The following is a 6,323-nucleotide window of genomic DNA, read 5'->3' as shown; positions in this document are numbered from 1 at the left end:
GAATTGCGCCGTGAGAAAACTTCTCCCATACCCAGGAGTGATGAATCCTCTGTCTATCCACCATAGTCTTGATACACTCCTTAATGCAGCCGATCACCACCATATTGATAGCTCTGAATAGAACTGTGTTAGGCTAGTGTCAAACTACACCAATCGGTGCACAAGGCACTTTGGTGATCTCAAGTCTAAGGATCACATGCACCACCATTCGTTAGAGGATTTGTTCCATAGACACTAGGGTTACCATCCATATGGAATCCTCTAGTGGGTCAGTCTAGTGAACTTGCCTACAGCAAGCACCCATGTGTTGCACCAGGTTGTCACCAAACAACCTTGACAAGTGAGATCAGTCACTGCCTTTCAACAGGGTCGTTCAACACTATGATTGTAACGACTCCATTCTACTCATATTCTTTTCAAAAATACATAATAAAAATACAAGTACTATAGCATAAAAAGTTGGACCCAAATTTTTCTTTTATTAAAGATATACATTCTTTATACAAAACTTGTATTATGTACACAAAACTCGTATCATGTACAAAACTATCAAAAACAAGGTAGACAGTGTAGTCATTTCCCTTCGCTTGCCGACGCCCATCCGACTGTATCCTCACCTAGATCCTGCAAAACATAGGAAACAACAGGGTGAGCACAACTAATGCTCAGTAAGTAAATCCTCTACTCATCTATCCCCGTAACTCTCTCTCTCTCTCTAATTCTTTCCTTACAATTCTCATTTACTCTCTCTTTTATACTTCTCTATGTTTTCTCTTTCTGTTTCTCTCTCTCTGTCTCTCTTTCTTAGAACTCTTTTCTAGTAACTCTCTTTAGTAAGTCACGGCCCCATCTTACCGGAGGCACGGCCGGGACTCGCTCCCGCTCTCCGTGACTTCTACTCATTCTAGCCGATCGGACTCGGTTATGCATGGATTCGGAACCTTTGGCCATGTGAGTGTATAACTCTCTCTCGGGTACTCTCGGGTATAGCCCTTATCCGCATGCACTCTCACGAGCTACACCACTTCTCTCTCTTATACTCATGCTGCTCTCTCAATGCGGCGTACATGCGGGAATACTCTACCCATACTCACAGGTTCCCCATCGCACAACCTACTCTATTCTCTTGATTAGCACTACTTTCTCTTTTTTCTCTAGTGCTCATTCTCTCTTTGTCTTTACTCTTAGAGTAGCTTATACTCAATTTCTCTACTCTTTTTCTCTAATGCATAATTAATACATTTGGACGACTCATACTCATTAATGCACTCATGAAATGCAATTATGCCATGTAGCAAAAATTAAGGCTTTCTACTTTTACTCATGCTTCTCTTGAGCATTTCATCATACAACTCATGTGCATATAAAACTCTACTTTAGCAATAACTTTTGTCTTCTTTTTAATCATCCAAAAATGGGAGAAAAACTCCCTCATACACTCTAAATCCCTTTCAAAAGGAAAACACTTCTATAAAGTTTACTCAAAACTTCCTTCAACTTCAATCAAAACTCACTCAACATCATAAAATCTTAACACTTCCCATAAAGGAGATACATCCAACAAACTCAACATGAATACTCATCTCAATTCAATTCATCAACAAGTAGACATATCTCTCTACTCAATTTCTCTATAAACATCTTATGTACATACATAAAGAAATCTCTACTCAAAGACTTTCTCATATCTCAACTTGGTTGGATTTACTTACCTTGTGAAAAAGTGACTTCTCTAGCACTTTTCCTTCCCCTTGTTGTCTTGTCTTCTCTCTACAACTTAAAACAACAACAAGAACAAGAACAAGCATATAAGACTTTAGCCAAAACATAAGAAAATTCTCATCTAAAGCAAGAATCCTTACCTTAGGATGCTTTAGATGATATCTCTACTCAAAATTACTCAAAAGCTCTCTTAAACCCCTTAGAAATCTTGGAACAATTGAAAGGAAAATGGAGAGAATTTAGAGAATGGGTATGGCTGTGGAAATGAATGAAATGGAGGGTTTAATTCACTTAGCCCTTTTTAGCTCATAAGATACCCATCCTTTCCCAATTTACCCTTGCTCTTCCTTGGAAATTCCACCTATATCCTTTGATTCATTACACTCACACCCCCACACTAACCTATTCTCCATGAAATTTCCTTACATTTTACTCCCCACTTTTCCTGCTAATAGGGGTAGAATGGTCATTTTATCCTTATGGAGAAATATCTAGAAACCTCATTAAACTTTTCAACTGGCCCTTCGTTGTGGCGAAGAAACTTTCATCGCCCCAGCAAAAAAATACAGAGTCGACATCGCTTTACTCAAAGCCAACGTCGCCGCGGCGAAGACTATTCTTCGCCCTGGCGAAGTTTGAAATTCTAAGATTCCTCAAATTTCAACCAATTTCAAGGCAAACACTCAACCAACTCAACATACAAACTCAATTAAAGCTAAATCAATGAACATCTAAGCAATATAGCAAATCTTAACTACGTACCTCAAGTGGGGCGTTACAATGATAACCTTACCATATTATTTGTGCCCTTTACTTAAGAATAATACTGGGGCTATAGAAGTTTCTAGAATGGCCCACCATATGTGCTCATAGGGTTCTCACTATCAAGATTTGAAACACTTGATACCCTCGTCATGGTTCTACCATTCTAAGGACATATATCAATACATACAATGATGATTTATGTGATACAGTATAAAATGCCTTTTATTGATTAATGAACATTATTACAAAGAGTCAATTCTATAATAATTGATTGGCTCTAGGGCATCTACTTTAACACGCTATTGATACCAATCAATCGTCTCACTATACACAGACCAAAATTGGCCCATAACAAGGCATTATGGCCACCCGATAGATTTGGATTCGCCGAAATAACTCTTTATCAATGACATGGTTATCGTGCAATCCAATCCTTTCATCATTAATTATCTCATCAAGGTTGAGGTATAGAAATAGTGTCAACCTCAGATATCTTTATGTCACGACCAAGGGCTATCCTCTATCTTGCCACCTTCGAGCTTAAGGGTTCTCCTGTTAGAGTATATACGCTAGAGCCAATCAATTATTGTAGAATTGACTCTTTGTAATAATGTTCATTGATCAATAAAAGGTACTTTATACTATATCACATAAATCATCATTGTATGTATTGATATATGTCCTTAGAATGGTGGAACCGTGACGAGGGTATCAAGTGTTTCAAATCTTGATAGTGAGAACCCTATGAGCACATATGGTGGTCATTCTAGAAACGTTTGTAGCCCCAGTATTATTCTGAAGTAAGGGCACATATAATACAGTAAGGCTATCATGGTGTTGAACGACCCTGTCGATAGGCAGTGACTAATCTTACTTGTTAAAGTTGTTTGGTGACAACCTGGTGTAACACATGGGTGCTTGCTGTAGGCAGGTTCACTGGACTGACCCACCAGAGGATTCCATATGGATGGTAACCCCAGTGTCTATGGAACAAATCTTCTAATGAATGGTGGTGCATATGATCCTTAGACTTGAGATCACTGATAATCTGAGGATGATACTATTTTATTTAGGCTTTTAGGCCGGATTTTAGATACTTCTTAGTTCATTTATGCCTGAATTGCTACTTAATTCTTTACATTTTGTGTTTTAGGCCAAAATGGACATTTTGAGCAAATAATGAGCGAATTGGAGTTTCTGGACTCAGAAGTAAGCGGATCTCAGAAGTTGGGAGAGTTCTGAAGTAGAGTAAAGCACCATGAAGCTTGTTCCTATGGGAGAGCATCGAAGATCGAAGATTCAAGCAAAGAAGCAATCGGAGGGCAATTCTATAATTTCAGAATTCTTCATGAAGATTCGTCGCAGCGAAGTTTGTTCTTTGCCTCGGCAAAATGAGTTACGCACAAGAGTTAATTTTACTTCGTCGCCGCGGCGAGATTCCTTCTTCGCCGCAGCGAAGTCTGCAAATTTTAGTTTATTTAAAACACACAGTTTCATTTTTAGGCAAAGTCTTAGGTTTTTGGGCGAAGTACAAAAGCAAAACTTTGCCTTTTTGAGATGATCGTTGTTTTTTTAGTTAGAGCAGCTTATTTTCATTTTCCTTAGATTTGACGAATTTTGGGTTGAAAAGTGAGAAGATTTGGGATTGAATCTGGTGGATTCTTCAACTAGGGGAGATCTCTTGTCTTTTCTCTCATTTCAATATGTTGAACCTTGTGTTTTTTGTTTTTCTTGCTATGTATTTTGATTTAGCTATGAACTAACCCATTTTGGGTTAGGGTTTTGATGTAATTCAGATTTCCATGGATTGAGCAATTGATTTTTGTTATTTTCATATGCTATTGCATGGATTGTGTGGTTATTCTGATTTTATTGCTTTTAATTGATGAACATGATGAGATTGAGAAATGAGTCATATTAAGCTTCTTGAGTAATCACCATTGTAGTATTGAATGCTAGAGATAGATTTGAGAATCAATGAAATCAATCTAGGATTCCATGTGCTTAATGAGCTTAAAACTATTAATCTTCAAATTGTTGGGTGCGGAAGTTTAATAGGGAAAAGTAGGAAAAAATAGCCTGAGAAGGTATGTTTTACAATTTAGAGAATTTGATTTACAATCAATGCATGTGAATATCGAAATAGCATAATCCGGAGGTTTAATCCATAGAGTCTGAATGAAGTCAAACCCTACTCGTTTGTTTAAATTGATATTACCTTGTTTTTAATCTTGCTTTCATAATTTAGCTTTGAATATTAGCAATTTGGTTTTAGTTTTAAGTTTAATTTTCTCCTATTAATCCAAACAAATTCGATTGCTCCAACTTGAAAATAGTAGAAAACTTGGTGCTCAGTAACCAATCCTCGTGGGAACGATACTCACTCATCACTTTATTACTTTGTGTGACTAGTGCACTTGCTATTTATGCATGTTGTAGTAACAACTCATCAAGTTTTTAGCGTCGTTGCCGGGGATTAAGTTTTGTGTTAACATTAAAATTTTCTTGTGTTAGCTAGATTGGAGCTTTAGTTTTGCTTAATTATTGTTTGTTTAATTTTTGTCATTCTTTTAGGTTGGTTTGTGATCTCACTCTTTTTATTTTTCTGTGTAGTTTATGCGAAGAGCAAGACGTCAGCCAGTGGTTCCTGTTGATCCTGAGATTGAAAGAACCACTCGAAGACTTAACAGAGAAAGAAGAGAAAGAGAGGCTACAGTGGAACTAGAAGTCATAGTTGTAGAGATGGCAGAAAATAGAACACTAAGGGAGTTTTCAGTTCTGTTAGTTGATGGCAATGGGTCGAGTATCACTAGACCAGCAGTACAAGCCAACTAATTTGAGATAAAATCGGCAATCATCCCGATGATCTGGCAGTCGATACAGTTCAGGGGAGATTTGAAGGAAGATCCAAATCTACACATTGCCAATTTTTTGGAGATTTGTGATACTTTCAAGTCAAATGGAGTGTTAGATGACGCCATCAGATTGAGACTATTCCCATTTTCATTGAAGGATAAAGCTAAGGGATGGTTAATGGCATTACCAACAGGAACGATTACAACATAGAACGATTTAGCATAGAAGTTCCTAACCAAATTCTTTCCTCCAGCAAAATTGGTAAAGCTGAGAAATGATATCACATCGTTTCTACAGGAAGAGTCGGAATCATTGTATGAGGCTTGGGAGAGATATAAAGAATTACTGAGAAGGTGTGCACATCATGGGTTGCCAGTTTGGATGCAAGTCCAAACATTTTATAACAGATTGATGGTGAATGTGCAAACTATGGTGGATGCAGCATCGGGAGGAGCACTACAAAATAAGACTTCGAAAGAAGCTCACAAGTTGCTTGAAGTTCTGGCAAGCAATAATTATCAAAGACCTAATAAGAGGGTGCAACCGAAGAAATCTATGGTCCTTCATGAAGTTGATGCATATACAGCCATTTCAGCCCAACTAACAGCACTTCAGAACAGTTGGGAAGTATGCTAAATTCCATTCAAGCACCTCAACTAACTTGTGAATTTTGTGCAGGTAATCACGTGAGCACGAATGTCAAGTGGGGAACACTGTTGCTTCACCATCATCATCGGAGTAGGTTAACTACTTCAGGAAATCAAAGACAACCGACAATCTGTACTCCAACACATATAATCCTTGTTGGAGGAATCATCCGAACCTGTCTGGGGTAATCGAATCAACAGAATCATCAATGGAACCATAGAACATTGCCAAACAACCAAATAGGGGTGAACAATCAATCAGGAGAGCAAAGAGTGACAAAATTGGAGGACATGTTTGGAAAGTTTATGCAGGAGACCACATGTTTTATGAAT

At 37.8% G+C, this 6,323-nt stretch overlaps 1 non-coding gene across 1 annotated transcript; it reads right to left on the bottom strand.

Moving 5' to 3' along the window:
- Positions 1–5,607: 5,607 nt before the first annotated feature.
- LOC116112871 lies at positions 5,608–5,714 on the bottom strand. Its single transcript, XR_004125320.1, has one exon. It is a non-coding gene; the product is annotated as a small nucleolar RNA R71 (small nucleolar RNA).
- Between the last annotated feature and the right edge of the window lie 609 nt (positions 5,715–6,323).

Source organism: Pistacia vera, unplaced genomic scaffold, assembly GCF_008641045.1.
Source record: "Pistacia vera cultivar Batoury unplaced genomic scaffold, PisVer_v2 Contig1207, whole genome shotgun sequence".
NCBI classification, from domain to species: Eukaryota; Viridiplantae; Streptophyta; class Magnoliopsida; order Sapindales; family Anacardiaceae; genus Pistacia; species Pistacia vera.
Note: the sequence above shows the minus strand (reverse complement) of the source record. Positions and strands in the feature narration are given on the sequence as shown.